The sequence below is a fragment of the Apis dorsata genome, unplaced genomic scaffold, assembly GCF_000469605.1.
Source record: "Apis dorsata unplaced genomic scaffold, Apis dorsata 1.3 scaffold_44, whole genome shotgun sequence".
Lineage (NCBI taxonomy): Eukaryota > Metazoa > Arthropoda > Insecta > Hymenoptera > Apidae > Apis > Apis dorsata.
In genome coordinates, this window is record NW_006263346.1 from 76,002 (window position 1) to 83,743 (window position 7,742).

The following is a 7,742-nucleotide window of genomic DNA, read 5'->3' on the forward strand; positions in this document are numbered from 1 at the left end:
TGGTAAAGCTATAGAATCGTTTACCAAAACCTTTTATTTAGAATAATTGATTTTATTCTATTTTCTATTTCCGTCGTCTATTCATTTTTTCCCAAATCGACTTCCGTCACACATCCAATTCGAGCAAATTGTTTTTGGCAGCGCGATATTTTCGATAAAATTGTTGAAATCATTTTGCCATTTCGTTCACGTCAGCATCGAAAATGGAATTCTGTAAATATGTATCGAATCGCATCGTTGGTCAATTTAGATATTCGTTGCAATTGTAATGTTTAATGCTTCCATTAGCGTCTACAATCTACGAATGTAGCGATGAAAATTATTACATAATTGTTATTGTTCCTGTTGTGAAAGTTTGAAGTTTCACCACGGGTAAATGTACCGGTGTTTCATGCAACCGGATCCAGAACTGTGCACAGTTCTTGAAAGATAAAAGATAAAATAAACTTTGATGGAATAAAATATAGTTTGAGATCTACAAACAATGATGTGCACATATAAGATGTAAATAAGAAAACGAAGAAACGTTTCAAAAATTATAAGATCACACTTTTTGAATGAAATTGTACAACATCAAGTACAATATCAACATAAAGTTTGCGAAATTTCTACTTCAACTACACCGTTCTACTTCCGGATCAACCGGATACATAACCACCAAATAATAATGCATCGTATTTATTTTATTTCAAAATTATGAACAAGCCCAACAGCATCTCGCGTAAAGCACTTTTCATCCCCAGCTATAAAGAAGCTAAAAGCGTCTACGTAACAAGTTGCCCAATTCATCACTAACATCCTACTTCCGCCCATTCTCAAATGCATGCCCGGTAAAGCGAACAAAAGCGGGCGTATACAATGTTTCCGTCTAAAACTTGGGCTCTTAACTTTCGTTGAATTTCCTTAGTCTACCTTAACGTCTACCTACCCTCCCCCCTTCCCGCGTTTTCCAGTTTTCAAGGTTGTTCTTGAGCGGAAGGGGGCGAGCAGACGGCCTTGAAGTATGAGCCGGTGTCACGATGTCGAGTGAATTATCAGTTACGACGAGCGGACTAGACGGAAGGCATGGAACGGCATGGAAAGGTTAAGCTGTCGCTTACTGGACGTGGCTAATGAAAGCTTAGCCGTGTAATGCAATCTGACGGAAAGCAAGCTTGCCGTCTGACGTGATAGGTCAGTTGAGGCTACTCCGAGTTTGCAGGGAAGACAAGTGGATTAACCGAGGATGGCGGCCATATAACGGACGATCTTTGGACTTCCTTTTTGCCTTCGTGTTCCCCCGCCCATCCCTCTGTCGATGTCCGCCATTTTTATCATCTCTTCTCCCCTCGAGACGTGGCAGGGGGAGGGGAGACGTAACATCGAAAGACAGTTATTATACCGTGGACAATTTGTCCGTTCCTCTTATTCGGGACATAATACCGACGTAGAGACGCGGAAATCACTGTGACAGAGGATATAGACCAGAGGGTGGACCAATTCGTGCGATTACTATCAATTGCATCAAGTTCTCGTGACACAGCGGATTCTGGAATCGGATTGTATAAATTTTTTTCACAGATGTGACATTCGAAACTTTAGAATAATTTCTAATATAATTCGTAACTCGTCCCATTTCTCGAAAATAATTGTATTAACCCTTGTGTTAATACCAGAGAGTCCCTTTTTCACTTGAAATTATTGTATCTTCCCATCCCAGAAAATCAAAGAACAGAAATCTCTCTAATTCTATTATTGATTCGAATCCCAGTATCACAAAGTTTATCGGTGAAAAATCAAAAGTCGAATGGTGTTAGAAATTTGAGACACATGCACAAAGAAAGTAAAGCGTGGAATCGATATAGAACAGAGGGGGATTCGACGTTTCCGTGATAGAATGGGAAGAACGTTGCCGTTCGCTGCGCAGACGGTTGTTTTTCATCATCATCATCGTTGAACACGCATTATAATTTCCGTTGATACTGCCTTTTCTCGTGACGACACGCGCGACCCACGTTGCGTAGCTTCGTAGAACAACGATACGAACTCTCGACACGCGGTTACTTAATTCAAGCCGACACGGCACGTCGTTTTTCCCAGAAACGTTTACCCGATCAATGCGGCTCGGCCAGGAATTCCGTGTTCGAAAGTCGTGTTTCTTCGTACCGACAGCCAACCACGTTTCTACTTATGTGGATTACACAAGTAGTGTATGTGTGTGTATCAACTGCATTCGTCCTTTTGTCGAAAAATATTATGCGCACCATGTTGGACAGATTTATCGATCTCTTTCAAGATTCTATCCGACCGTATACGGTTGAAATTGATGCATCCCGATTCCTCTCCTTTCCCCGATCATGCACGGACTTTATAAAATTTTCAGGTTACGTCATAATTTTTCCCCGAATTTATGTTCTTCCCCGGACTTTGCAGTTTGGAAAAGCGGAATAAGCAAGGAATGTTCGGTGGATAAAATGGACGTATGAAGACAGATGTTTCGTTGCTTTCAATATTTACGTACATTTCTTGTCTCTAAATCCTCCCTTTGCATTATTTTTCAGGGAAACACGTTTGCCACTTCGTTCGATCGTCACTTCTTGATTACAATAATTGTATTTCGTTTAACAAGTGGATGGATAAATAGAGAATTATAAAATTGGTAGCAGTTAATTATAGCTCAAAGTACACAACAGCAAAGTAAGTTAAAACGTTATCCATAATGTTATCGTATAATGTTGTAAACGTTGCATTATTATTTTTTTATGTTAGATAAAAAGGAAATTATCTCAAACCACGATCAACCAGTTAACGTCATCAGGTTCTATTAACCCAAAGATATACTCAAAGGAGTATAATTGAAATAAATTTGGAAGAAACGAGTTTCTTTCATCCTCGGAAATTTTACAAAATAAAAAATTTTAAAAAATAAAATAAAATTCTCAAATTCCAACGCTTCTGCAGTTTTGTGGCATTCCATAATCTGAAAGGAAGCGAGGGTAAAAACGAGAGAGACGGTCGATTTAGTCTGCGGCCAAAGTGATTTCTCAAATTGGCGAAAGGAGGATGATCGGTCGCGCCACGTAAGCGGGCCAGATATTTACGAGGGCGAAACGGCTGGTTTGCAAGTAAAATCGTCCCCCGCATTCAGCCGTGGTTCGCTGACAACGTTTGGCTTGATGGTCGACGAGGGTGGATAGGTTATAATTGGTTTTATCTGACTATAACGGCGAAGGTGGCCCTAATGAAAACGATAGGCTGACACGCGAATCTGCATACTGGTTCTCTGCAAAAAGGAAACGCAACTGGGGCCGAAAGTGGCCGCCAGAGAGCAGCAGCAGCAGTAGCAGCCAACCTTTCGCAGCCAGTCGGTCTGCACGATATTACTATTTGCACAAAATTACCAGGCCAAGATTGCCCGTACTTACGAACACCCCAGGCCTACGATTGGCCAACGTCGACGTCGTTGTTGCGAATAATCGCGTGCGTGATCCCGTTTGAAAACGACGCCTCGCTTCTTGCCGGTTCCCTCGAGTCTCTTGCCTTCTTCTTTGCTTGCACGATGCAATTCGAGAATCGCCCGATAGAAATCAATTTGATGGGTGTTAGACTGGAAGTTGATATGGTGAAACGAAATGTATACCTTATAATTTCTTTTTTTTTTTTTTTTTTTTTTTCGTTATATTCTTTACTGCGAAAGAAAATTAACCTTCATCGTGAATATTACTGCATATTAGTCTCAGTTTTGTCGATAAATCTTTTGATATGGTTTTTACGAGATTTTTCAATTATTACTCGTAGAAATATATGATACAAAGATAGCTTATATTTAGAGATGGTTTTATTCGTAAAAAGATATTAATACATATTCCAATTAAATTCAAAATGGTTGGTGTAATTATTCATATGTATATATCTGTAAGAAATAATTTTATTATTTCACAATGTATTCCAGCTATGTTTCCTAAATTCATTTCAAAGTAAGTTCAATCATTGTATCTTTTATAAAATTTCACAATATTAATGAAAATTTCACATATTAATGGAACTAGTTCAAAATGAATTTTAAGTTATCATTTTTATTGATATAAATTAATATAAATGTAAGGAGAACTAAATGTTCCTATCTTGATTCACAAATGATGCGATATGAAATTCTCCGAAATATCTGAACTAATCTACATATTATCAAACTCTACGCCATACCATAGGTAGAAATTGAATGATCCACTGCCTGTGGAACTTGCGCTGAGACATATCTGTGGATTTCCTCGCTTAAAATCCACTTAGCACGCTGAACCATCAAAAGGTAATCTCTACACGCAAAGCACTCGCTTAACGTACGATTATAATGCAATACGTGCGTTAACGATTCTGTTAACTATTCGAAAATATTTATGATTCGCGATATTTATCGTTAAATTTCATTCTTTATTATATTGTATCTTAAAAAACGAACCTGTAAAATAATTCTATGATATCTATTTCTTCAAATGCACACGTGCCTTTGCATCGAAATTATTCACAAGAAATATTTTTATATACAAAAATTCTTCCAATTCAAGACAAATACGAATTTATTGTTTTAAAAATAAATTTCTGAAAAAAAAGAAAAAGAAAAGAAAAGAAATAACTTTGAACATTTCCTCGTTTCGTGTTCGAAAGTCTTAAAAATGGCGTGCGTGCAATTAGTCGTGCGGTTAACCCTCTTTTTTGAAAAATCTAAAGTGGGTTAATTCATGATACCGTCCGAATATCGGTCTCGGTCAAATTACTTTTCCTCTTTAATTTAGGTAAGTTGCACGCGAGCGGCGGGACACGGGATCAGGTATCGGATGAAAATTAAGGCTAGGGGAGGGAGAAAAGATAATGTTCAACTGACCAGGAAACGTGATGGATCGCTCCTTTGTCCATCCGAGAAACTAGGTCTCTTTGGCTTCGTTCTGCTTTCCTGATCTCATCCATCATGGAATAAGAAAGCGTCGAGACGGTATTCTCCTTCGTATGAATATTCAAAGAACTGGAAAACAATGGAAGAAGGAGGGAAAAAATGACCTACAGCCTTTTAATTTTTTTAATCCAGCCTTTTAATTTTTTTCTAGATCGGGGAGGGATCCGCATCCAACGTCCACTTTATTCAGATTGGTTAACCTAGTTAGAAAATTTTTTTCCAAGACGGTTAACTGCGACTAATTACGATTCTGGTGTAAGCAGTGGCTTTTAAGATACCTGAGCATGGATCGAAATTTTTCCTTCTTCTTTGGCTTGGAATTAAGCTACTCCTCTTCTTCTCCAATATCTGGCTTATCTGGATTATCCTTTTTTCTTTTTGCTTTATCGAAATCTTTTTCCATTTTTATCTGATAATTTGAATTTTTCATTTTTCAAACACCGATTATTAATTATTAATTTAGCTTTATTATTACAGGGGATCGATCATTGTAATCATCGATTATGCTATAATGAAATAAAGCTCGTGTCGAAGCCCATTATTCTTGGTTAAACACGTAGCCGAAAATTTGAGCAATCGTTTCCTCCCTCTCCCCCATCTACCACAGTTAGATAATTTCATCCCTAATAAACGTTTATAATACAGCGGCTATCGTCCGCTCGTTCGAACGATATGCCGCATTATAGCCGGATAATGACGAGAGAAATATGGTTATTTTCGGTCCACCGGTTCGCCCGTGCTTCCCTAGTTTACTACGTTTTCTATCTGAAGTATGCCATCTTTATTACGTTATCGTGCGCTGCGTGCCGGCCGCCAGTTTACGCCCAACAGATTCAACTGTTGATACCGGTTGTAACAGTAATAATTAGCAGTTTCTTTTTCAATTTTAATAAGCCGCTAATCAACTATATATGTATATGTGTATGTTTGTGTGTGTCTAGAGGATGATTGCGCCCACGTTACATCATCCTTTGGGAATTTCTACCACGTCCATTATAGCTCGTTAATGCCACTTACTTTGATCATGTGTACCCCGACTTCGTGTGTATAAGGGGAAAGTATTAACGAATGGCAGCATGAATGACGGATTTTACATGACTTCCAGTTTACATGTCTGATCGACGATTTTTCTTGGGTGTTTGTTAATTATTGGAGTGAAATTGGGAGCGATTCGATGTATCTTTTCTTTTTTATAATTTGTGATAAGGGATGATAAAGGAAACTGATTTGGCAAAAATAATGAATATATCTTGGATATATCTTGTTCGATTTTCTTTCTCGAATATAAGATTTTCGAAGGGAGGAAAAGTTGAATTGAGGATTTTTGCAAATTTGAAGAAATAAAATGAGAGGATTAAAAATTCATATTGTAAGTATATACACTTTTTTGATTGATGATCTCTGAAATATTTCTTAATTATTATGAAATAGTTTATAAGAATGTGCATCTGTTAAGGAAATTGTGAGTATTATATCTAATTGCATGTATAAATCATATTTTACTTAATAATTGAATTGAATACTTAATAATTTATAGTTTATGTTATCAAATAATAGTGAATGAGCATAGACTAGTTAGGTTTTTATAAATCGCATATAATTATATTATTCATTTACAACGACTATAAATTAATGTGTCATCGAGTCTATAAATAAACGAGCAATTTATTGGTTTTTGATTATTGATTGTCAGTTAATTTATCGTTTTGACAGAGTATTCTACTCGATTCTTTTATAATAAAAATATAATTCTGAATGTGTTTGCGGAAACATTTCGATATGTAAATACGGTATGTAAATGTTATTAATTTCTGCACTAAAGTGCCAAAACCAGATACGTTCGAATGATAACCTTTGCACCGATGAAAAAAAAAACTCCATTATTTCAACGATGGAAAATGGAAAATTAATAAACGAAAATAACATCGACAAAATTCACAAAACTTTTTCGAAAAATCAATGTGAAATATAATTAAAATATACAAAAAAACAAAGAAAAGAAAAGAATATATCATCAAAGAAAATTATTACACAAATTTTTCAAATACAATTCGTCAAAGAAGAGAAGCTTCTTCCCCGGAAACGAATTCAAGAAAGATCAAAAAATATTAAAAGGAAATTGCATTAATACAAAATTCTCACGAGGCGAAATTCTTCACTCGCTTTCCTGCGGCTTAAGTAAAAATTCCATTCTCGTAACACCGTGCAATAAACGTCACGTAAAATATCAAAACTATCGTCCACAAAGCGAAACCAGGAGCAACGTCAGTCGCTACCTGGCGATTCCTCCACTTCCTCGAGGAATCTCTCGACTACTGTTGCGTCATAAATCTGCATGTTCCCTCTGTTTCGTGCATTGGCGCGCGACACGGCGCGTGCTTGCATCCGTGTGGGGGCCTCCGTGTGCATTTTTACACCCGTCGAGTATTAATATTCAAGGCAGGTATAACGGTTATTTTGTGCCTCGTTTTTATATTCCGTAGAATCCGGCGGGGAATATTCAATATATTATTGCCAGGCGCTGTGCCTCCGCCACTGGCTACCTGTCTCAATATTTTATTGGAATACATATCGCAATATCGCCGAGCGGTGCGTGCAGACAGGAACGGAATTCGGATACGCTTCTGAGAGTGAGAATCTTTTACATTCGCGTTGCAACACACACACACACATGCCCCGTATGTACGCCTCTATCAATAAGAATCTGGATAAACGTGCGACAATTTCGCTCGAGTTACAAACTCACTTTAGTAATAAGTGGAGAAAATATGAGGAGTGTGTCGAATTGTCGAACGAATTGAAGATAGACGATAGA